At 31.6% G+C, this 25,159-nt stretch overlaps 1 pseudogene; it reads left to right on the forward strand.

The window, feature by feature from the left end:
* The first annotated feature begins 2,301 nt into the window (after nt 1-2,301).
* On the forward strand, nt 2,302-4,736 carry LOC112735348 (phytochrome A-like; annotated as a pseudogene).
* Nucleotides 4,737-25,159: the final 20,423 nt, after the last annotated feature.

A 25,159-nucleotide genomic window follows, 5' to 3' on the forward strand; every position in this document is an offset into this window, starting at 1 on the left:
ACATATTCTCTTCCATTATCTGTCCTTAAACACTTGATCTTCTTTCAGATTCAAGTTCTAACTTTGCTTTGAACTCTTTGAACATCGCAAACACGTCTGACTTTTTCTTGATCGGGTACACCCATAGCCTCCTAGAGTAATCATCAATAAATGATACAAGATATTTTGCTCCTCCTAGGGACATCTCCGGCGATTCCCACACATCAGAATATATCAACTCCAATATGTGCTTGCTCCGAGCAGTTGATCTACCAAACGTCAATCTATGTTGTTTGCTTGTAACGCAGTGCTTACAAAATGGTAACTTTACCGATTTGAGCCCGAGAATGAGATTACGTTCTATAAGAATCTTCAAGCCTCGTTCTGACATGTGGCCTAGTTTGCAATGCCATATCATCGTCATTTCTTCTTGGCTTGTTGAAGCAACTGATGCCTCTGCCTCTTGCAAAGTATCTCCCATAAGCATGTATAGATTTGCTGCAATCTTTTCTGCTTTTATTACCACAAGAGCTCCTTTAACAACTTTTAAGATCCCACCTTCAATATGGGTCTTACAACCAAGTTCATCCAATTGCCCAATCGACAACAAATTCTTCTTCAAGCCTTTCACATGTCTTACCCCTTGAAGTGAACGAATAGAACCATCAAACATTTTTATTTTGACAGTACCCATTCCAACAATTTCTAAGGCATGATCGTTTCCCATAAACACAGATCCTTCCAAGACAGGTTCATATGTACAAAACCAATCACGATGAGGAGTCATGTGCCATGTTGCTCCTGAATCAACAATCCAAACATCAGTGAGCTGTTTACTGCCTTTAGAACCAATTGTTGCTTCGCCATACAGGATTTCTCCATCATCAGAGGTACTTGCAACACATCCTTGAGAACATGATCCTTCTGGAACCTTCTCTATACTCTTCTTATTCCAACAATCTTTCTTGAAGTGCCCTCTCTTACCACAATTGTAGCATTTGACCTGCTTCTTACTTTGTGACTTTGGTCTACTTTGACTCCCACTGAAACCACGCTCCATTGATCTCCCTCTTGTCATCAACAAAGCCTCTGCTTGTTTTGAGCTTTCTAATCTATCTTCCTTATTCTTGCGCCTAGATTCTTCTTCAAGAACCGCAGCAGCCATGTCATCAAAAGAAAGATAATCAGTCAAAACATTATTAGTTAAGTTAATGATAAGCTGATCATATGAATCTGGTAGACTTTGAAGTAAGAGCTCTGCACGTTCGTTTTCCGCTATGGTATATTCCAACGATGAGAGTTGGGAAAATAGCGTATTTAGATTGTTGATGTGATCCGTTGCCGATGTGGATTCACTCATTCGAAGAGTATAAAGTCTTCTCTTCAAGAATATCTTGTTGTGAAGTGACTTGACTTCATATAATTTGGTGAGAGCATCCCAAATTTTCTTTGCTGTCTTTTTCTCTGCTACACTTGATAAAACTGAATCAGCTAGTGCCAAGTGTAAGTTTGCAACAGCATTGTTGTCCATCTCCTTCCATTTTTCATCTGTAATTCCAGTGGGTCTACCTTCAATTGCTGTCACGCAATTGTCTTTTCTCATAATGGCTTTTATCTTCAATTTCCATATGGAAAAATTACTCCCATTGAATTTCGGAATTTCATACTTTGCTGCCATTTTTTTTTAGACGGTAACTCGCAGCGGAAAAAAAAATATATTAATCAGCAACCTTTGGCTCTGATGCCACTGTTAGGTACCAGACAAATGACACAGCAAAATATAGAGATGAAAAATTAGAAATTTGTATAAAATATGGAAACAATTGAATAACTTTCTTTGAGAATTACAACTTCTCTCTATCACAAGGAGACTACAAAACACTCTTTCTTGACAAAAGGAGAACACACTTCTCTCTATATATATAGAAGAAAACTACTCAAAGAAATATTATGTTATTCTCTTTGGATGACTTGATTGAAATGAATTAAAGAAAAACTCAATTTATAGGTGAGTCTCTTCAATATGAACCATCCGTCAATTAGAGGTATATAATTCTTCTCTTTTTCAACCACTAAAATTCTAAGGTTATAAACTAAGATTGTTTATTACCTCTCATTTTATTTAGTTATTATTTATTTATATATTTTCTAAAATTAGCTTTACTAATTTTCACAGATTTCACCTTTCTCTTTCTCTGCTCTACGCTTAAAACCTGGAATTCTTGCTTATAATTGTTTCTTTCTGTGCTGATAAGCTGTGCTCTGCTGAAGCGTGTCTCTGTAGCTTGTGTGCGTCTTTGTGCTTAGAATATCAATATGCTATTTAGTTACTTGGGATATGAATCGAACAGTGTTTTCTTCGTTAGTCATGCTGTGATTGAGCTCATAATTTATCATTACTTTGAATAATTTGACTTTCAAGAATTTTGTCATATTCGAATAAGGCTCTATATTTATTGGTTCCGGCATCAGAATGTCATCGTCGAGGCCAAGCCAATCATCCAGCAGTTAACTATGGATGCAAAGCTCCATCCAAACTCTGAGGAGTCCGGTAGTTCCTTTGACAACTCGAATTCGGTGTGGTTGTCTTCCGGTACAAGCCAACATGTGACAGGGTCACAGCAGCTTATCTTCATCATATGCAGAATGGAAAGTTCGTCCTGCCCTTTGGGTGCTTGCTAGCTTTGGATGAGAAGACATTTAGGGTCATTGCATACAGTCAGAATGCATCTGAAATGCTTACCATGGTTAGCCATGCTGTCCCAGGTGTTGGTGATCACCCTGCTCTTGCCATTAGCACCGACATTCGGACTATTTTCACGGCCTCGAGTGCTGTTGCTTTGCAAAAGGCCCTTGCAGTTCTGAAGGTTTCCCTTCTTAACCCCATTTTAGTTCATTGCAAGACTTCTGGGAAACCCTATGCAATTGTTCATCGTGTTACCGATAGTTTGATCATTGATTTTGAGCCTGTTAAGCCTCATGAAGTTTCCATGACTCGGCCAGAGTGCCCAATCTTACAAGCTTGCAGCAAAAGTAATAACTAGATTGCAGTCTTTGCCCAGTGATAGCATGGAAATGCTTTGTGACACCATGGTTCAAGAAGTTTTTGAGCTCACGGGTTATGACAGGGTGATGGCTTTAAATTTCATGAGGATGATCATAGAGGGAAGTGATTGCTGAGGTTGCAAAGCCAGGCCTTGAGCCATATCTGGATTTGCACTATCCAACCACTGATATTCTCCAAGGTCTATATGATAGTTGATTGTCATGCAAAGCATGTGAAGATGCCTCAAGACCCCAAAGTTTTCATTGATTTAACTTTATGCGGTTCAACTTTAATAGCTGCTCATAGTTGCCACTTGCCACTTGCAATATATGAATTCAATTGCTTCCCTGGTTATGACAGTTGTGGTCAATGATAATGAAGATGGGGATGGATCTGACGTTGTTCAGCCACAAAAGTGAAAGAGACTTTGGGGTTTAGTAGTTTGCCATAACACTACTCCAAGGTTTGTTCCCTTTCCTCTAAGGTAGGTTTGTGCATTTTTGGCTCAAGTATTTGTCATCCATGTGAATAAGGAATTAGAGTTAGAATATCATATTGTTGAGAAGAACATCCTACGCACGCACTCTTGTGCGATATGCTGATGCGAGATGCACCCCTTGTTATTGTATCACAGAGGCCTAATATAATGGATCTTGTGAGATGTGATGGAGCAGCACTCTTGTATAGAGACAAGGTATGGAGATTAGGTGTGGCTCCAAGTGAATCTCACATAAGAGAGTTAGCTTTATGGCCCTCTAAGTGCCATAAGGACTCCACAGGTTTGAGTACAGATAGCTTGTCTAATGCAGGCTTCTTAGGAGCTGCTGCTCTTGGTGACATTGTTTGTGGAATGGCAGTTGTGAGAATTTCTTCCATGGTCGTAGTTTTCTGGTTTAGATCACACACTGCTGCAGAAATCAGATGGGGTGGTGCAAAGTATGAACCTGGTGAAAGCGATGATCCTACAAAGATGAGTCCAAGATCATCATACAAGGCTTTCCTTGAAGTTGTGAAGGGAAGGAGCTTACCATGGAAGGACTATGAATAAATGAGATTATGGATATAAGCACGCAAGCTATTGATACAAGACTAAATGGTTTGAAGATTGAAGGGATGCAAGAACTACAAGCAGTGACGAGTGAGATGGTTGGATTAATTGAAACAGCATCAGTGCTAATTTTGACAGTTAATGTTGATGGGATGGTCAATGGATAGAACACAAAGATTGCTGAGTTGACAGGGCTTTCAGTTGAGGAACTATTGGAAAGGATTTACTTATATTGGTTGAGAATTTTTCAGCAGAGAGAATCAAGAAGATGCTGGACATGGCACTACAGGGTATGTTTTTTTTTTCTATTCCTTTTGGCTATCCATGAATGTTGCATTGATGAAGAATTAACAAAAATATACCTACAATCTCAGATTTCCATATTCTCTATAGATCATTTATTTATTTGTTTTGTTACTTTGAAATTAGGTAAAGAAGAAAAGAATTTCCAATTTGAGATCAAAACACAGTGAGAAGATAGTCATGGACAAATTCACTCGAATTGAAGGTGACTATAGGGCGATTGTATAGAACCCACACCCATTGATCCCCCCAATATTTGGCACAGGTGAATTTGGCTGGTGTTGTGAACGGAATTCAGCCATGACAAAGATAATTGGATGGAAGAGAGATTATGGGATGGATAAAATATTTGAAAAATAAATTAAAAAGAAAACAAAATCAATTTGAGTAAACTACTAAAATAGTACTTGGAAATACGTATTGCTGATAAAATGAATCCTAAAAAATACTAATGACAAATAATTTCTCGAAATATTTAAAAATACGACAAAAAAATTAGATATTAAATATTCTAAAAAATAACTTCAGATATTAAAATTGGATAAAAAAATTTGCAATCATTATTAGAAAAATAAAATATTATCTTTAAAATTTGATAATTTTTTGTCAAGTGAATTTTTTTTTATTATGAATGATCACATTTTTTTAAAAAATAAAAAGTTTCTATACTATTTTGAATTGTTGAGGGAGATGAATACTTGATATTACTACACCAAAACAATCACTAGAAGAAGAAAGAATTGCATTATAAAGTTGAAAGGTCTCTCGGGAGAGTAGATAGAAGATGAAGCAGAATTGGGGGAAAATACAGTAGAATTTTGCAAAAACTTCTATAAGGAAGAGGGAAGCACCTATGATTATATCAACACACGCAACAACTACCCTTCCATCAATGAAGAAAAATATATTAGCTCTACCACCCCAATAGAGAGTGAGATTAAGCGAGCCATATTTAACATAAAATTCCCTAAGGTAGCGTTTGTTTTGAGGTACTGAGACAGAGACTGAGAGACTGAGATTCAGTATTGTGTTTGTTAGTTCAGAGACTGGTACTAAAATTTCTGTCTCTGTCTCTAAAATTTCAGTATTTCAGTACCTCCAAAAAGTAGGGACACAGGGGACTGAAATTTTTAGAGATGGAGACTGAAACTTTAATAACATTTTATACCTAAAATAGTTTCATTTCAATTAATTAATTCCAATTTTACCCTTTGTGCAAATTAAATTAGAGTTTCATTCTTGTTTCAATTCCTGTCTCCCATTTTGCACCAAACAGAATACTGAGATTTATTTCAATCCCTGTCTCTTAGTCTCTGTCTCTCAGTCTCAGTCTTTCCGTCTCTGTCTCTCCACCAAACGCTACCTAAAGGCTCCTGGCCAAATGGGTTCCCATCCTTGTTCTACAAAGATAATTGGAAGACTATTAAAAGGAATGTTATTCACCAATGAAAAAAGTTTGGTTGGATCCTAATTTGATTGAACATCTAAATAAGACTTTGATCGCCCTTATACCCAAAATATAGATGCCAGAGCACATCTCTCAATTTTGTCCTATTGCATTGTGCAATGTTTGCTACAAATGCATGACTCAAATCTAAGTAGAAAGAATAAAGCTAGCTTTGGAGAACCGAATTATCCCTTATCAATCTAGTTTTGTACCTAGTCGAAGAATCCAAGATAATAAAGAAAGTCAGAAAAAAAGAGCTTTTATGTCAATAAAATACGACTTCGAAAAAGCATATGATAGTTTAATATGAGAATTTATTCAGGACTGTCTTAAAGAGTTTGGGATTCTAGATAAACTCAGCAAGATCCTTATGACTTGTATCTCTATAGTCACTTATAATGTTCTTTGGAATGGAAGAAAAACAAAAGATTTCACTCCTTCAAGAGGTATTAGACAAGGGGAACCAATATCCCCTTACCTCTTTATCATAGCTATGGACAAGCTCTCTCAAGCTATAAAGGACAGCGTAGGGTGTTTATGATTTGTTAATCCAAAAACCAAACTAGTTTTATGGTTAACCAAAAATATAGTATTGGTTAATTAACCAAATTGGTTTTACATGATGAAATCGGTTATTAACCGGTTAGTGAAATTTAAAATCGGTTTTTAACCGGTTATTAAAGTAAAAATCGATTTTAAAAAATAACCGGTTTTTACACAAAAAATTAGTTTTTATGCTTAAAAAATTGGTCTTTATACCATAAAATTGGTTTTTACATGTAAAAATAGATTTTTACACAAAAATTAATATTTTTACATAGAAAGACCTAAATTTTCAAACCTTTTTATAATTGAATTTTTTTAATATAATTTTTTTCTTTTTAAATGATACGAGTAACATTTGTAAATAATGAAATCACTTCTATTGCTTTCGTTCCTTTTTCTTTCTTATCTCTTTTCAGCATTTTCTATAAATAATTTTTTCTAATATAAATAATTTTCTTTCTAAATGATACGAGTAACTTTTTCTCATCTCCTTCTTTCCATCTCTCTCCTTTTCTCTCCCCCTCCTCTTCTCTCTTCCTTCTCTCTCTCTTTCTCCCCTTCCCCTCTTTCTCCCCCTCTCCTCTCTTTCTCTTCCTCTCTCTCCCCTCTCTCCCATCTTTCTCTCTCCACCCTCCTCTCTCTCCTCTTCTCTTCCTCTTCTCTCTCTCTCTCTCTCTCTTTTCTCTCTCTCCCCCTCCTCTCTATCTATCTCTCTCTCTCCCCTTTTCCTCTTTCTCCCCCTCCCCTTTCTTTCTCTCTATCCTTCTCTCCCCTTCTCTCCCCATGCTCTCTCTCTCTCCCCTTCCCTCTTTCTCTCTCCCCTCCTCTCCCTCTCTCCTTCTCTCTCATCTCTCTTTTCTCTCTCTCCTTCTCTCTCTTTCTCTCTCCACATCCACTCTCTCCCCTCTCCCTTTCTCTCTCTTTGTCCCATTTCTCTTCCTCTTTCTCTCTCTTCTTCTTCTCTCTCTCTCCTATCCTTCTTTTCTCTTCTTATCTCTCTCTTTTTTTCTCCTCCTCTTTCTCTTCTCTTTTGCTTTAGAGAGAAGAGAAAAAGAGATAGAAGAGGGATAGAGATTGAGAGAAGGTTGATAGAGAAAGAGAAAAGAGAGAGTAAGAAAAGAAAGAGGAGAAGGAGAGAAAAGGAAGAGAGGAAGAGGAGGAGAGAGAGAAAATAGGAAAGAAAGAAAGAAGAAAAAGAAAGAGAGAGGAGCGAGAGAGAGAAAAAAGAAAAACAGAGAGAGAAAGAGAGGGGAGGAAAAGAAGAGAGAGAGAGAGAGAGAGAGAGAGAGAGAGAAAGGAAGGAGAGGAGAGAGAGAAAGAGAGAGAAGGAAAAAGAGAGGAGAAATGAGAGAGATATGGGAGAGAGAGAGAGGAGAGGAGAGGAGAGGAGAGGAGAGGAGAGGAGAGAGAGAGAGATAGAAAAAGGGAAGAGATGATTAGAGAGATGAAGAGGAGGAGAGAAAGGAAGAGAGAGAGAAGGGAGGGGGAGAGAGAGAGGAAGTGAGAGAGCGGAGAGAAGGAGAGAGAGAGAGAGGCAGAGAGAAAAGGAGAGAAAGAGAGAGAAGGAAAGAGAGAAAGAGGAAAAGGAAAAGAGAGGGAGAGAAGGATAGAGAGACAAGGGAGAGAGAAAGAAAGACAAGGTGGAGAAAGAGGGGAGAGAGAGAGAGAGAGAGAGAGAGAGAAAGAAAAGGGGAGGGGAGAGAGAGAAAGAGAGGAAGAAAGGGAAAGAGAGATAGGGGAGAGAGAGGAGGAGAGAAAGAGGAGAAAGGAGGAAGAAATGATGGAAGAGAAGGAGAGAGAGAGAGAGAGAGAGAGATAGAGAGAGAGAGAAGGGGGAGAAAGAGGGAGAGAGAGAAGCGGAGAGGAGATAAAGAGGAAAATGAGTGAGAGAGAAAAGGGGGAGAGAGAGAGAGAGAGAGAGGGGGGGGAAGGAAGGGGGAGAGAGAGGGAGAGGGGAGAGAAATAGGGAGAAAAGAAGAGAGAGAAGGGGGAGAGAGAGAGAGGAGGGGGAGAGAGAAAAGGAAAGGAGAAAGAGAAAAATGAGAGAGAGAGAGAGGGGGGAGGGAGAGAAGGGATAGAAAGAGGAGAGAGAGAAGGGAGAGAGAGAGAGAGAAGAGAAAGAAGGGTTGGAGAGAGAAAGAAAGAGGAAGGGAGAGAGAGAGAGAAAAAAGAGTATGTAATTTGGTTTTGAAATTAGGTTTTGATTTTAATTTGGTTTTGGTTTTGGTTAACCGGTTAAAAATCGGTTTTTTTTTAATTTGGTTTTGGTTAATCAATTCTAAAAAATATGGATATGGTTTTTAAAATTATTTTATTAAACTGGTTAACCAAAATGTGGTTATGATTTTTTAACCGATTAACCACATTTTTGTTTTTTTATGAACACTCCTACCTATCAGAGTTGGTCAGAATGAACCAACCATTTTGCACCTCCTTTTCGTTGATGATTTATTAATTTTTGCAGAGGCTAACATGGAACATATGGAGAACATAGAGAGGACTCTAAATCGATTTTACAGTGCATCAGGACTGAAAATTAGCGAGGCCAAAAACCACCATTATTTTTTCGAACAATGTCAAAAGAGAATAAAGGAAAACTATTAAAAGAATCTACCATTTTCAAGAGCAGTAGTGTCTAAGGAGATACCTAGGAGCCAAACTCACAAACCAAAGGAAGGGGCAAGAAAAGTTCAAACATGTTTTGGATCGAGTCAAAGAGAAGTTACAGGGGTGGAAAGCTCAATGCCTTTCATTGGCTGGGAGAGTCACCCTAGCCAAATCAGTCTTGAGTTCTATAGTGAACTTTGAAATACAACATTCCAAGGTGCATAATGGGATTTGCAAGGAGATAAAGAAAATTACAACAAAAATTCATATGGAGAGAAATGCAAGAGCAGAAAAAAATGCATCACATCAGTTGGGAAATATTACAACTCCTCAAAGAACAAAGAGGAGTAGGGAGCAGAAAATTATAAGCTGTTAATGAAGCTTTCCTCCTAAAAATCCTCTAGAGACTAAGAACAGAGCCTAAATCATTATAGGTTCAAGTCTTTCTTCATAAGTACAATAAAGGGGAGCCATTAAGGCAGGATATGGTCAGCAAAAAATCGGACTCAGCTTTATGGAAGAAACTTGCTAAACTACAAAGGAAATTGGATAAGAAAACTGGGTGGGCTTTAGGCATTGGGGAGCAAATTATCTTTTGGGAGGATGGGTGGATGAAAGAAAATAGAAGCTTATAGATCTTGCAATAATAACCATTTCAGATACAGAGAAAAATCTCTCAGCAATACAATTTGTAAATAACTTAAGTGAATGAAATTTAAATCTACTCAGCAAATTGCTCCCTAAACAAATCATTGAAACTCTAAACATCAGACCTGCACCACGAGAGCTAGGTGAGGACACTTTTAGATGGAAGTTAATATCTAATGGGTTATTTTTAGTAGCTAGTACTTACAGAAACATAGCCAAGACTGATAAAGTTAAAAGAAGAGAATGGAAGATTACCTGAAAATGGAAAGGACCAGAGAGGCTCAAATTTTTTCTCTGGCAAGCTCTCCACAAAAAACTCTTCACAGCAGAGAAGAGAGCCAAATTTATGGGAACCAATTCGAGTTGTCACCACTGCCCAAATTGCATGGAAAATATCTCCCATGTGCTTTGAGAATGCCCTAAGGTGGCAACCACATGGATAAAACTCTTGAACCCTAATGTTGTGCCTGTGTTCTTCAATGGCAACTTTGATGAGTGGAGGAATTTCAACTTAAACAGTGAACTAGAAAAAGATACACAATATAGTTGGAAAGATTACTTTATTACAACATACTGGCTCACATGGAACTGGAGGAATAAGGAAGTGTTTAACTAATAATTTCAATGCCCACGATACCCCGTCCCAATAACAAAAAACTATATTGAAAACTTTTGAACATGCATTCTCCAAGAACCACCTAGTGTAGCTAACACCCATAGTGAGAAGATTAATCAGTTAGTGGAACTCAGAAAGAAAATGGATAAAATTGAATACTGATGGAGCTTCTGATCCTGATAGTAGAAAGGCTGGATGCGATGGAATTTTGAAGACATATAAAAGAGAATGGGTTGCGGATTTACTGCAATGATTGATAATTGTGAACCAGAGCTTGCTGAATTTTGGAGAGTCTCACTAAGGCTATGAATAACATAGGACTTGGGAGTAAGAAGAATGGTGGTAGAAGTAGACTCATAGAGGGTGAGAGATGAAATTAATAGAACAATGCAAGTGGAATAATGTCATAGCTCTATTTTTAGAAGTATTATCAATTTTAAGAACAGACCATGAAAAACTAAATTCACCTTTGCTCCAAGAGAGGCCAACTAATGTGCTGACTGGCTAGCTAAACATAGTTTTAGGAGTGATACTAGATTTAAATTTCTAGTTCAGGTAGCATCAGAGATACAAAGTCTACTAGATGAGAATGCCAAAGGAGTGACTTAGCTTTTGAGGCTTTGCAAAAACAATCTGACAAAGAAAAATGGTAGTAAAAAATGCTCCCTCTTTTCAAAAAAAAAAAAATATATATATATATATATATATATATATATATATATATATTTTATCTATCTACTTAATATACTAAAATTGGGTTTTCCTCCAACTAATAAAGGTTAGGTGTCAATCCCTCGTGACTCCGTTTTCCCTCCAAAATGAATATACTATTCTCTATTCTAAATTATTTTATAAAAAATATCTTTATTATAATTATATTATAATTAATATTTAATGAATAATACATAATTATACTAATTTAAGAACATATCTTCATTATAATTATATCAAATCAATATTTAATACATTATTAAACTACTTATCAATTATCAATTGAAAATACTTTTAATCATTTTAATAATAATAATAATAATAATAATAATAATAATAATAATAATAAGGGATAAGTATGATTTTGGTCCCTAACGTAGGGGCTGAAAATTTATTTCGTCCCTCGCCTTTTTTTCGCTCAAAAATGGTCCCCAAGGTTTCAGTTTGTTTTAAAATCGTCCTTTTTACCAATTATATTTTTTTTATTACCAAACTACCCTTTATTAAAAAAATTATAAAATAAAATAAATATAAAATAAATAAATAAATAATAAAAAGAAAGGGGGAAACGGGGTGGGGGGCCGAGAGAGAAAGAAAGAAAGAAAGGGGGAGGGGGGGAGGGGCCAAGAAAGAAAGAAAGAAAGGGGGAGGGGGAGAAAGGTGGGGGGGAGGGGGAGAGACGCCTCCGCTTCTTCTTCTTCCCGTCGACGCACCGCCGCCCAACACCCACCGCCGTCCGCCACTTCTTCTTCTTTTTCTTCTTCCCGCCGCCGCACCCACCGCCGCACCGCATCGCGCCGCCACCACCACCTCCTCCTTCTTCTTCTTCTTCTTCTTCTTCTTCTTCTTCTTCTTCTTCTTCTTCTTCCCGTCGACGCACCGCCGCCCGACACCCACCGCCGTCCGCCACTTCTTCTTCTTTTTCTTCTTCCCGCCGCCGCACCGCATCGCGCCGCCACCACCACCTCCTTCTTCTTCTTCTTCTTCTTCTTCTTCTTCTTCCACTGCACCATCGCCCCTGTCGCACCACCACCATCTTCTTCTTCTTCTTCTTCTTCTGCCTCACCACCGCACCACCAATTCTTCTTCTTCTTTCTTCTTCTTCTTCTGTGAACTTGATTTGTTTGTGAAATTTTTGGATTTTTTTTTAAAATTTGTTGTGGAATATTGCTTTAGTTGAAATTTGTTGTGGAATATTGTTGTGGATTTCTGATGATGATGATGATGATGATGATGATGATGATGATGATGATGATGATGATGATGATGATTATAATGTGGTGGTGGTGGGTTTTGGTGATAGTGGTGGTTTTGTTCTGGTGGTTTAGGTGCTGTTCTTCTGATGATGATGATGATGATGATGATGATGATGATGATAATGTGGTGGTGGTGGTGGGTTCTGGTGGAGGTGGTGGGAGAAAACACAGCGCTGCCGAGACGGGGGGAGGGGGAGAAAGAGAAGCGGGAGGGGGGTGTTGTTTCGGGAAGAGGGAAAAGGGGGAAGGGGACGGTCGCCGTCGCAGCAGCTCCACGCCGCCGCCGCTCCACGCCGCTGCTCCTCCTCTGCCTGCATTTGCCTGCTTCTGTTTCTGGTTGAGGAAGAAGAGGGGAGGTAGGGAGGGAGGGGTATTTTTGTCCGAAGGACCATTTTAAAACAAACCGAAACTTTAGGGACCATTTTAGAGCGAAAAAAAGGTGAGGGACGAAAAAAATTTTCAGCCCCTACGTTAGGGACCAAAATCATACTTATCCCTAATAATAATAATAATAATAATAATAATAATTGCATCAATCGTGGTAATCATGATAAGAATATTTGATTCTAATCATAAAATGATCAAATCTTATGATATTAATAATAACACACATTGATTTTAAATATTTTTAGTTATTTAGATTATATTAATTTTAAAAATATTGATATAATTCTAATTCTTATTCATTATCCAATAATAATAATAATAATAATAATAATAATAATAATAATAACTTGAAAACCCGCATATAAACTATTTCAATTACCCGTGTATCATTATTAAAATTCTATCTACTTATCTACTTAATATACTAAAACTGAGTTTTCTTCCTCCAAAATAAATGTACTATTTTCTCTTCTAAATTTATTTTATAAAAATATCTTTATTATAATTATATTACAATTAACATTTAATAAAAAAAGCATAGTTATACTAATTTAAGAAAATATCTTTATTATAATTATATAAAATTAATATTTAATGTATTATTAAATTAATTATCAATAAAAATATTAATATTAATTATTAAATTATAATATTAATTGTATAATACTAATTGTCAATTATTAATTTTTTAATTATTATTTTTAATCAAGCATAATTAATGACGAATTGATACATACATTAATGGTGAAAAATTGATATTGATATCAAACAACAACAATAATAATAATTGAAGATGACATGGCATGTTTCCTGATTTATTTCTTTTAACTCATTAAAATTAATTCATTATGATAAATTAATTATATCAACTAATTAATTTGTCACGCAATTTATTATAATTTATATCAATCAATTATTATCAATTACTTTAATTCATTACTTTATAAGACGCATAACAAAATAGATGATTTATTATTTATTCTAATTGAATGTAATAAAATAATAAATACATATTAATTTAGTTAAAAAATTACTATCTCCTGTATAATTTATTATAGATGTTTTTATATAAAATTAATAATTAAAAATTATTAAATATTATTAAATTATCAACTGTATGTCAATTTTCAATCATCTTACTATATATACATAATTTATCAATTTCTCATAAATTTATTTTCCCTCCAAAATGAAAACACTATCCTCTCTTTTAAATTTATTTTAAAAAAATATCTTTATTATAATTATATTATAATTAGTATTTAATAAATAATACATTATTATACTAATTTAAAAGATATCTTTATTATAATTATATAAAATTAATATTTAATACATTTATAACTTAATTCCTTGATAAAATTAGTATAGAGTTACATAGAAATAGGAAGAACAATTCTTCGGTGTTTCCTATTATAATTTTAATTTTTTATAAATTTATTTTCTCTTCAAAATAAAAGTACTATTCTCTCTTTTAAATTTATTTTAGAAAAATTATAATTCTACACTTAATATACGTAACAAATTAAAAAAAAAATTGACAAGTTAATGGAATCAAATCATATTTCTATAACATATATAAGAATGTATATTTTCTATTATATAAAAATTAGATTTCTGCATTTAATGATAGAGTTGACGTGACATATTTTTTTAGTGTGTTTCTTAATTTTTTTATAACTCATTAAATACAATTTATTACAGTAAATTAATTATATCAACTAATTGATTTGATTAGATATTTAAATATCACACGATTTATTATAATTTATATCAATCAATTAATTATAATTTATTATATCAATTATTTTAATTTATTAAATTATAAGGTACATAATAACATAGTAAATTTGTTACTTATACTGATTAAATACAATAAATACAGATTAATTTAGTTAAACAAAATTATTGTCTCTTATGTTTTTCTATTTATTTTTTTAATTCATTAAATCCAATCAATTATAATAAATTAATTATGTCAACTAATTAATTCAATTAATTATTTTTTAATTTATTTTTTTTAATTCTATAAATCAAATAAAATCAATTATACTAATTATTTCTATCAACTAATTGATTTGATTAATTCTTAAAAATATTTTTATTTTATTTATTTTATTTATTTATTTAAATACATGAATTATAACTAATTAGTTATCTAATTTTATTAGGATAAATATAAAATTCTATTCCTAATATAAAAATATAAAATTTTATTCTTTCCATTTTTAGTTTATCACTATAAAAAAACCATATATGCTAGAAAAAAATATCATTTGTTTACCAATTACTCTTTCATTGGGTAGCTTTTACAACAATTCTTTTTCTTCCTATAAGGCGTCGTCGCAAGAAGGCAACTATCGTGGACACAAACCACCACACACTCTCAAACTTCCGTGCTCATCATTCAACGCAATATATGATATATTATCCAGGAAGCATTTACAAATCATGGTGTTATCATGTATGCATAAAAAAAATTTTGTATTTAAACTTAAGTCATTTACATGTTTGTGTGGTATATTGTAGTGTGAAATTACTTTCAATTTGTGTTGTGCAATTATGTTATGGTCTAATTTAACCTTTTACTTTAGAACTGTATTATAATTTTATTTCATCATTTTTTCTTAGATATCAAGTTGACGTATTTTTATTTATTATTATTCAAACGGGTGTGATATGAAATTTACAAAAAAAAAAAAATTTCTCACACTCAATTTATTTTATTGTAGTCTTCTATCTCTTCTATTTCTTTTTATTTTTTCAATATACTAAACTGTGTTTTCCCCAAGCTAATAGAAGTGAGGTGTCGATTCCTCATGAATCCATTTTTCCACCAAGATGAATGCACTATTTTCTCTTCTAAGTTTATTTTATACAAATATCTTTATTATAATTATATTCTAATTAGCATTTAATTAATAATACATAATTATACTAATTTAGAAAAATATCTTTATTATAGTTATATAAAATCAATATTTAATACATTATTAAACTACTTATCAGTTATCAATTGAAAATATTTTTAATCATTTTAATTATATTGATAATAATAATGATAATGATAATAATAATATAATATGATAATTATATGATAAAGGCACCAGTTATTAATAATCAATTTATATTTCTCTAAATAAATTTATTTTAGAAAAATATATTTATTATAATTATATTACAATATTACAATTAATATTTAATAAATAATGTATAATTATACTAATTTAAGAAAATATATTTATTATCTCTCTATTCTATTCTATTCTATTATATAGAAATCAAATTTTTGCACTTAATGATTGAACTGATGTGGCACGCTCTTGAGGTGTTTACTGATCTATTTCATTTAATTCGTTAAAGCAAATCAATTATAATTAATTAATTATATCAATTAATTAATTTGATTAAACATTCAAATCTCACAATTTATTATAATTTATATGAATTGATTAATTATAATTAATTATATTAATTAATTAATTTGATTAATTATTTATTTTGATTGGAGTAAATATTAAATTATTTAATAAATAATAAATATGATAACAAAATATATGAATTAATTTAATTAGTTTATTTTTCTCAATACCATCTATTTATACAAGATCAAATATTTTTACTCATTCCCTCTCTTTTTTCTTTTCCTCTCTCCTTCCCTCCCCCTCTCTCATGTTTAGGGTACAACAAGTGTATTAACCCGTGCCATGCACGTGATAAGGTTGAAATTATAATTTTAAATTATTTTGTTAAGATTAATTTAAATTATAATAATTTGATTAATAAAAATATAATATGCTATGTATTATTTATTTTTTTTAATCTAGTGTTAAATATATTAACTCTAAAATAGTTATTAATTGATTTTAGTAATCTACTTTCTTCAATAAATCAAACATATATACTCAATGTGACCATAAACAACTTAATACTTAGACCCACCAACAAATTTTTATATGTTGTTTGCCAATGAGTTATAGCTCAAATGGCATAGTCTCCCCATACTCAATTAAGAGGTTGTGGGTTCGAGTCTTATATCTCTTGTTAAATAAGAACATATCAAAATTAGCTCAAAATAAATAATAAATTATTAGAAAATTCTAATGCACAAAATTCTCTAATAAACAATAAATAATTTAAATCTACTAAAAAATAACTCAACACTTTTCTTTGATGCCTGCAAAATATATACCTAAAATAATATTATATCAATGTTAGTATATAGTTTTACAATTATCGACCGTATTTACTATATATGACTTCTTCTTAAAAATTATTCTACACACGTGTGCAGTCGGAAGATAAATTATTGGACTTTATTTTAATTTTCTAAATTATTATAATTATGCATTATTCATTAAATGCTAATTGTAATAAAAATACTGTAATGCCCAATTATCTTATTTTAATTTCACACTACAATATTAAAATAATGTCATACCCAAATTATCTTATTTTAATTTATTCCTTAAATTTATATATCATAAAAATTAAATCAAATAATTAATATACATAATTTTAAATTGTGTGATATTTAAATATCTATTCAAATCAATTAGTTGATATAATTAATTCATCATAATGAATTGTCTTTAATGAGTTAAACAAAATAAAGCAGAAGCATGCTACGTTGATTCTATCATTAAAGGTAAAAATTCGATTTTTATATAATAGAATAGATATAGAATAGATAATATAATAGACGGCGAGAAAGAGAAAGATAAACATTTTAGATCCTAAGTTGTTTCATTTGGATGTTACAATGTGGGTATCACATTATTTTACTTATTCTACCATATGGACCTTTTTGTAACTTTATTTCAGTATCAATGGAATTTCACTACCTTTGAGTACTAAATTAAAATTCAAAATGAAACTAAAAAAAAAGTAAAGAGTATAAAATTATTGATTGAAAAACACTCTAAATAATAAAAAGTCAAATTAACTTTAATATTAAATTCATTAATATGATTTTAATTTTATATAATAGTTAGATAATAGATTAGTAAAAGCAAAGGAAAGGATGGCTTTAATTAGTATTTGATAAAATATTCATTTAGAATAATTAAAAAATATAAAATTATGATATTATTAAAAATAATACATTTTTATGTTAAAAAAATTATATTTAAATAAAATATTTATAAAATATAAAATTTAGAGTAACATAGCTTCATGAACATTAATTATTAATCAATTATGAACTAACATAAAATTATAATATAATTTATTTATGAAAAAATAATCAATAATTAATATTAATAAATAGATTAAAGTATCGTTTATGTCCACAACGTTTGGGGTAAGTCTTATTTGTGTTCCTAATGTTTAAATCGTTCTATTTGTATCCTTAACATTTATAAAAGTGATTCAATGTTATCCTACAATCAATTATACTAACAAATCAGATTATATTTTTCAATTATTCTCTCTTGGATGTATTCATTATCAATTAGATCTCACTTAGATGTGTTCGATTTTAATATTATACCCACTATTTGTGTTTAAATTCAATTATGTCCCTAGAAAAGTGAATTATGTAAATGTTTTAGGAATTAGTTTCAACTTTTGATGAGCTATTTTTCAAAGTGGATCATCGATTTTATCCCAAACATTTATATTCTAACTTCAAGAAGAGATTTTTAAAACTCAAACTAAAGCGTTCATGATGTGTAATTGACAGTAGGATAACATTGAATCACTTTTACAAACGTTAGGGATACAAATAGGACGATTTAAACGTTAGAGACACAAATAGGATTTACCCCAAATGTTGGGGACAAAAACAATACTTTACTCTTAATAAATATAAAAATCATCCAAACACTTTGATTAAAAGTATGAGTGGTTAATTATTATTCATTATTAATAATATTTTGTTCATAACAAAAACTGAAAATATAATTATTCAGATTTAGATTTTAGAAAAATAAACGTATAAGTAACAAATGATCTATTTTATCATGTATATTATAAATTAATGAATTAAACTAATTGATATAATAAATTATAATTAATTAATTAGTATAAATTATAATAAATTATATGATATTTAAAAAGAAAATAAAATGAATAAAAAAATAAAAAGAAATAGCAGAATAGAAGACTACAATAAAATAAATTGAATGTGAGTTTTTTTTTTTACAAATTTTATATCACATCCGCTTCAATAATAATAAATAAAAATACATTAACTTAATATCTAAGAGAAAATGATGAGATAAAATCATAACACAATTCTAAAATAAAAGCTTAAATTAAACCATAATATCATTGCACAACACAAATTGAAAGTAATTCATACTACAATATGCCACACAAATAGGTAAATGACTTAAGCTTAATTACGGATTTTTTATTTATTTATGCATACATGATAACACCATGGTCTATAAATGCCTAATGGATAACATATCATATATTGCTCTGAATGATAAGCACGGGAGTTGAAGAGTGTATACTGATTTGTGTCCATGATAGTTGCCTTCTTGTGACGACGCCTCATAGGAAGAAAAAGAATTGTTGTAAAAACTACCCAATGAAAGAGTAATTGGTAAATAAATGATATTTTCTTCTAGCATATATGGTCTTTTATAATGGTAAAATAAAAATAGAAGGAATAAAATTTTGTATTTTTATATTAAAAATAGAATTTGATATTTATCCTAATAAAATTAAATAACTAATGAGTTATATTTAAATAAATAAAATAAATTAAATAAAAATATTTTTAAGAATTAATCAAATCAATTAGACAATACAAATAATTAGTATAATTAATTTTATTTGAGTTATTGAATTCAAAAAATAAATTATAAAATAATTAATTGAATTAATTAGTTGATATAATTAATTTATTATAATTGATTGGATTTAATGAATTAAAAAAAATAAATAGAAAAACATAGGAGACAATGATTTTTTTAACTAAATTAACATGTATTTATTGTATTTAATCAGTATAAGTAACAAATCATCTATGTTATTATGTACCTTATAAATTAATGAATTAAAATAATTGATATAATAAATTACAATTATTTGATTGATATAAATTATAATAAATCGTGTGATATTTAAATACCTAATCAAATCAATTAGTTGATATAATTAATTTACTGTAATAAATTGTATTCAATGAGTTATAAAAAATAAATTAAGAAACACGCTAAGAAGTATGCCACGTCCATCATGAAGTGCAGAAATTTAATTTTTATATAATAAAAATATACATTCTTATATATGTTATAGAAATATGATTTGATTCCATTAACTTGCTTTTTTTTTTAACTTACCACATATATTCAGCATGGAATTTTAATTTTTCTAAAATAAATTTAGAAGAGAGAATAGTACTTTCATTTTGGAGAGAAAAGAAATTCATGAAAAATTGACACTTCGCTTTTATTAGTTGATAATGCATTAAATATTAATTTTATATAATTATAATAAATATATTTTCCTAAATTAGTATAATCATACATTATTCATTAAATGTTAATTGTAATATAAATATAATAAAGATATTTTTCTAAAATAAATTTAGAAGAGAGAATAGTACTTTCATTTTAGAAGAAAAATGAATTTATGAAAAATTGACACCTCACTTCAATTAGTTAGAGAAAAATACAATTTTAGTATATTAAGTAGAAGTATATTATTATTATTATTATTATTATTATTATTATTATTATTATTATTATTATTATTATTATTATTATTAAAAATATTTTTGATTGATAATTGATAAGTAGTTTAATAATGTATTAAATATGGATTTTATATAATTATAATAAAGATATTTTCCTAAATTAGTATAATTATGCATTATTCATTAAATGCATTCATTTTAGAGAAAAAATAAATTCAGGAGGAATTCACACCTCACTCTCATTAGTTGAGAAAAAACTCAATTTTAATATATTAAGTAGATTATATAAATAGAAATACTTGCTAAGTATATATAAAAGAGGAGATATATAATTATATATAATATAATTGTTATATATGTAACAGATATAAATTGTTATAATTATAGAGACTTAATATAATTATATTAAATTTAATTATGAATGTAAATAAATAAAAGTGATAATAATTAATATTATTTTTTTCTTTTTTTACATTTAATATTTACCGTAAATATAAAAAATATTGAGAAAAAAGTAGATACTGACTTTACTTTATTTTATTTTATGTCATGAATTTCTTTACTAAAATTAATGGAGGAAAAAAATCTTTATGATTATATATCAATCTCAATCACAATAAATAAGATAAATCGGTTGAGCAACTAACAAATTTAATGAGTAAATGTTATTTTCTATTTATGGAAAAAATGAGATAACATGCATGCATATATTAATATAGGAAGAATATATACTCACAGCTTTAAAATCTTTAAGAATATTTGATTGTATTATCCTTCAAGCCAAAAAATCCATCCTTTATTTTTATTAAATATTTATATTAATTCAATTAGATGAGTGTTTTAATAAAAGGAAAAATAATTATTATTATTATTATTGAATAATAATGATAATTATCATTATTAATAACCAATTTATATTTTTCTAAAATCTAATTTTCTATTTTATTATTATTATTATTATTATTGATGACGAGTCATCTTAGCCTAGTTTCACTAGCCTTTCACTTTTATTTTTAATTGATTTTATGCACTTTCTTAAGCCATAAGTAAGCCAATTTGGTAGATTTTCATGCTTCCTTTGATTTAATCAACCATAGATGAATTAATGCAATTTCATGAGGTTTTATGCTATAATTGTCACATATTATGAAAGAATGAATATCTCATGATTTTGAGCATAGCTTTGATGTGTTTGGTTGATTAATGATAGGTGAAGAAAGCTTGGAGAAAGGTTGAAGTAAGAAGGAATGGCTAGGAGGAAGAGAGGACAAAAAGTTTGAGCAAAAGTTTGCCTCAAACTTTAGCTCAAACTTTTGGAATAAGTGAAAACGAACCAGGGAGCAAAAAGCTTGACCAAAAGTTTGCCTCAAACTTTTGCGCAAACTTTTGGGCAAAAAGCTTGAGCAAAAGTTTGCCTCAAACTTTTTGGCAAACTTTTTGGCAAACGTTGGCATCACAAATCAACACCCTGGAGAGCAAAAGTTTGCGCCAACATTTGCCTCAAACTTTTTGGCAAACGTTGGCGCCATGAACAACACACCCTGGAGAGCAAAAGTTTGCGCCAACGTTTGCCTCAAACTTTTTGGCAAACGTCGGCGCCATGAGTGTGCAAGGGGGAGCCAACGTTTGAGCAAAAGTTTGATCCCAAACTTTGGCTCAAACGTTGGTAGCAGCAAGGATGGGGTGGCTGATATGAAAAGTTTGAGTAAAAGTTTGCCTCAAACTTTTACTCAAGCTTACATGATTCCAAACCCGGTTCACTTCGGTTCTTCTCCAAACTCCAAGAGCAATCAACCAAGGCCTCTATCAACCCAATTCCATCAAGAGCAAAGGCCCAATTGAAGGCTTGAAGACCATTTGAAAAAAGTGTATAAATAGCATAGGATTTAAGTTTTTGGGAGAGCTTTCTTTTCGGTTTGGATTTAGTAGTTTTGTAGAGAGCTCACTTTTACATTTTGGCATTGTTGTTTTAATTCAAGAGAATTTGGGGAGGAGAATTGATCTCTCTTCTTCCTTGATCTTGCTTGAATACTCTTTACTTTTCTTGCTTCGGATTTTGGATGGAGAATTAAAGAAATTTTGTTTCAATCTCATCCTGAGATCTCTCTGTTTACTTACTGCACAATTAAATTTCAGTTTCTGTTAATTGCTTCTTCTTCTACTTTCTCTGCAATTTACATTTCTTCATTTCCTTTGCAATTGTTCTTGTTGGATCTAGGAAGGCATTGAGATCTAGACTTGGTTATCTAGTCTCTTGAGTCCTGAGATCTGGATTTCCCATTTTCGATTCTCTGTTTAATGCTTTTCAAGCTCTTTTATATTTCTGTTTTAGATCCGATTCAACCCAAGGCATCTTCCACTCTTCTGTGTGTTGAATTTTACTTTTCCTTGTTTAAATTCTGCAAATCCAATTCCCAATTTCCTTTACAATTCAAGCCATTTACATTTCTTGCACTTTAAGATTCTGCAATTTACATTTCTTGCGTTCTAAGTTTCTGCTATTTAATTTCTTGCTCTTTAAGATTTGGCATTTTAAATTTCAGTTCTCTTTAATTTCATGCAAATTACCCATTCCCTTTATTTTCCATGCAATTTAAATTCTGCAAATCACAAATCTCTCAACCAAATCTTGATTCGCTTGACTAAATCAACCACTAAACTAAAATTGCTCAATCCTTCAATCCCTGTGGGATCGACCTCACTCCCGTGAGTTATTATTACTTGATGCGACCCGGTGCACTTGCCGGTGAGTTTTGTGTCGGATCGTTTTCCGCACATCAAGTTTTTGGCGCCGTTGCCGGGGATTGATTAGATTGACAATGATTAAGTGAGGTGGTGATCTAGATCTAGCATTTTTATTTCCTGTTTCTCTAATTTTTGACTGACACACTAACTGTTTGAATTTTTGCTTGAATTAACTGAAACCTCACTTTAGCAATAAAGTGAAGTTTTCTTGGTTCCTCTGGCTTCCTATGATTCTAATATTTCAGCTTGTTGAATGTACGAGAGAAGCAATTCTCTCTTACGAATCTTTCAAACCTATCAACTGTTTGATACATTGTGTCAGCTAAACCTTTTAACCACATTTTGGACATGAATGTACTCAATCTTCATTGGGACTATTTGTGATTGTGCAGATCATGGAGAAGAACACAACAAACTCCAGTGAGCATGGGAGTAATACCCCCACCTTAGATGACGAGCAACCACTCATCACCATGAACGACATTGCTCAGTGGTTTGAAGCTTTCCCACAAGGAAACATCATCGGATGGGAAGAACTAATGAGTGAACTCCTAACCAAGCTGAAGCCACCTCAGAGAACTGTTAAACCAGAGGCAAGAGTGCACCCATTCACACAAGAGAAAGAAATTGAAGATGCTCGTGTAGTCATAAGCCAAAACAAGCAGATGCATCATCAGACTCTACAACAACTAGACATGATGGCCAGAAAAATCACTGAGCTGAGACATGCTGTAGTACATACATATAGCCTGACTCAAAACTCATATGGGGGTAATCAAGCTGAACAAAGTTTTGGGGTCATTAACCATGAGCAACAAAGCTATGGACACTTACAATCTCCAAGCAGTCACTCAAGCACGTTCCAACAGAAGGGTCAGAAGGATGTATACAATCCGCCATGGAAAACTCAATCCAACTGGAGGGGGCTTGAGAACCAAAACCAAAAACCAAGGGACTTCAACTGCGACAATCCCAACTTCAGAAACCAGCACAAAACACACTTCCAATCCCGTCCTACCTCAACACTCACCCAAAATGACTTTCATCTACCACCACAATTGACACAGCCACAACCACTTCCAACCTTTCAAAGACTCTATATTCTAGAAATGATGATGGAGAGATCCATGAAAATTCAAGAAATAATAACAATAGAGCAGGAAGAAATAAAGAAACATCAAGAGATGATAAGCAAGAACCAAGAGGCCTCACTTAGAAGGCTCGAAAGGCAGATGGAACAACTGGTTCAAAACCTTGCTGAACTGGGTGAGAAGAAGGGAACTCTGAACCTAAAGAGCCATGAAAAGGATGCTGGGTTGAAAGGGAATGAAGTCATGAAGGAAAGTGAGAAGGCTATGGAAAGAGAAACAGAGGGAAGGAAGCCCATAGTGAGAGGAGGAAGCCTAAGGCAACAGAAGCCTCAACTTCCATGAGCACAGAATGAAGGATGTCAAGCTAGTGACAATAAAAGAGCGCTTGTTGGGAGGCAACCCAACCTGAGGTAGTTTTCTTTTCATAGCTATTTTAATAAAAAGGTTAATTAGTTTTATCTATATTGCAAGAAGCTAAGTTTGGTGTTTCACACCAAAACAATATAAGGAAGAATGAAGGATTTTAAATTTGGTGTTCCACCAAAATCCCATCATAAAACACATTCTCAATTTCTGCATAATGCTAGCTTCAAGAATTTAGATAAACTGGTTAACTATGCTGCCGTTTCCTAAGTTTCCAGTTTTGTCACTTTTGAAAAAGAAAAAGAATTTTACACATGGTTAATCTGATGCACAAGGACCATTGGCAAGGTACTAAGTTTGGTGTTCCCACACCAAAGTAAGTTCAAAATCCCACAAATAAATCATGCATGCTAACCATTTTTCAAGTGCTTTGGGAACAAGCAACTTTCAATATCATTGCAGAGTGTCATACAAGCTTTTGGAAGGATTAAGCATCATCACCCAAAGAAATGAAAGAGGAATGCTAAAACCAGCAATAAGGATGATGAGGAGGAGGACAGCAAGTAGATTCCAAAAGGTTGTATTGTTCAGTGATTGTTTTATATCAGATACTGCTATGATTGAAAGTGATATAATACCCCTGCTTGTCTGCATAGTATAGTTTTCTGTAATTCAATAATTAAGATACTTGATTATTCACAACACCACACTTTTC

Source organism: Arachis hypogaea, chromosome 13 (genome assembly GCF_003086295.3).
Source record: "Arachis hypogaea cultivar Tifrunner chromosome 13, arahy.Tifrunner.gnm2.J5K5, whole genome shotgun sequence".
Classification (NCBI taxonomy): domain Eukaryota; kingdom Viridiplantae; phylum Streptophyta; class Magnoliopsida; order Fabales; family Fabaceae; genus Arachis; species Arachis hypogaea.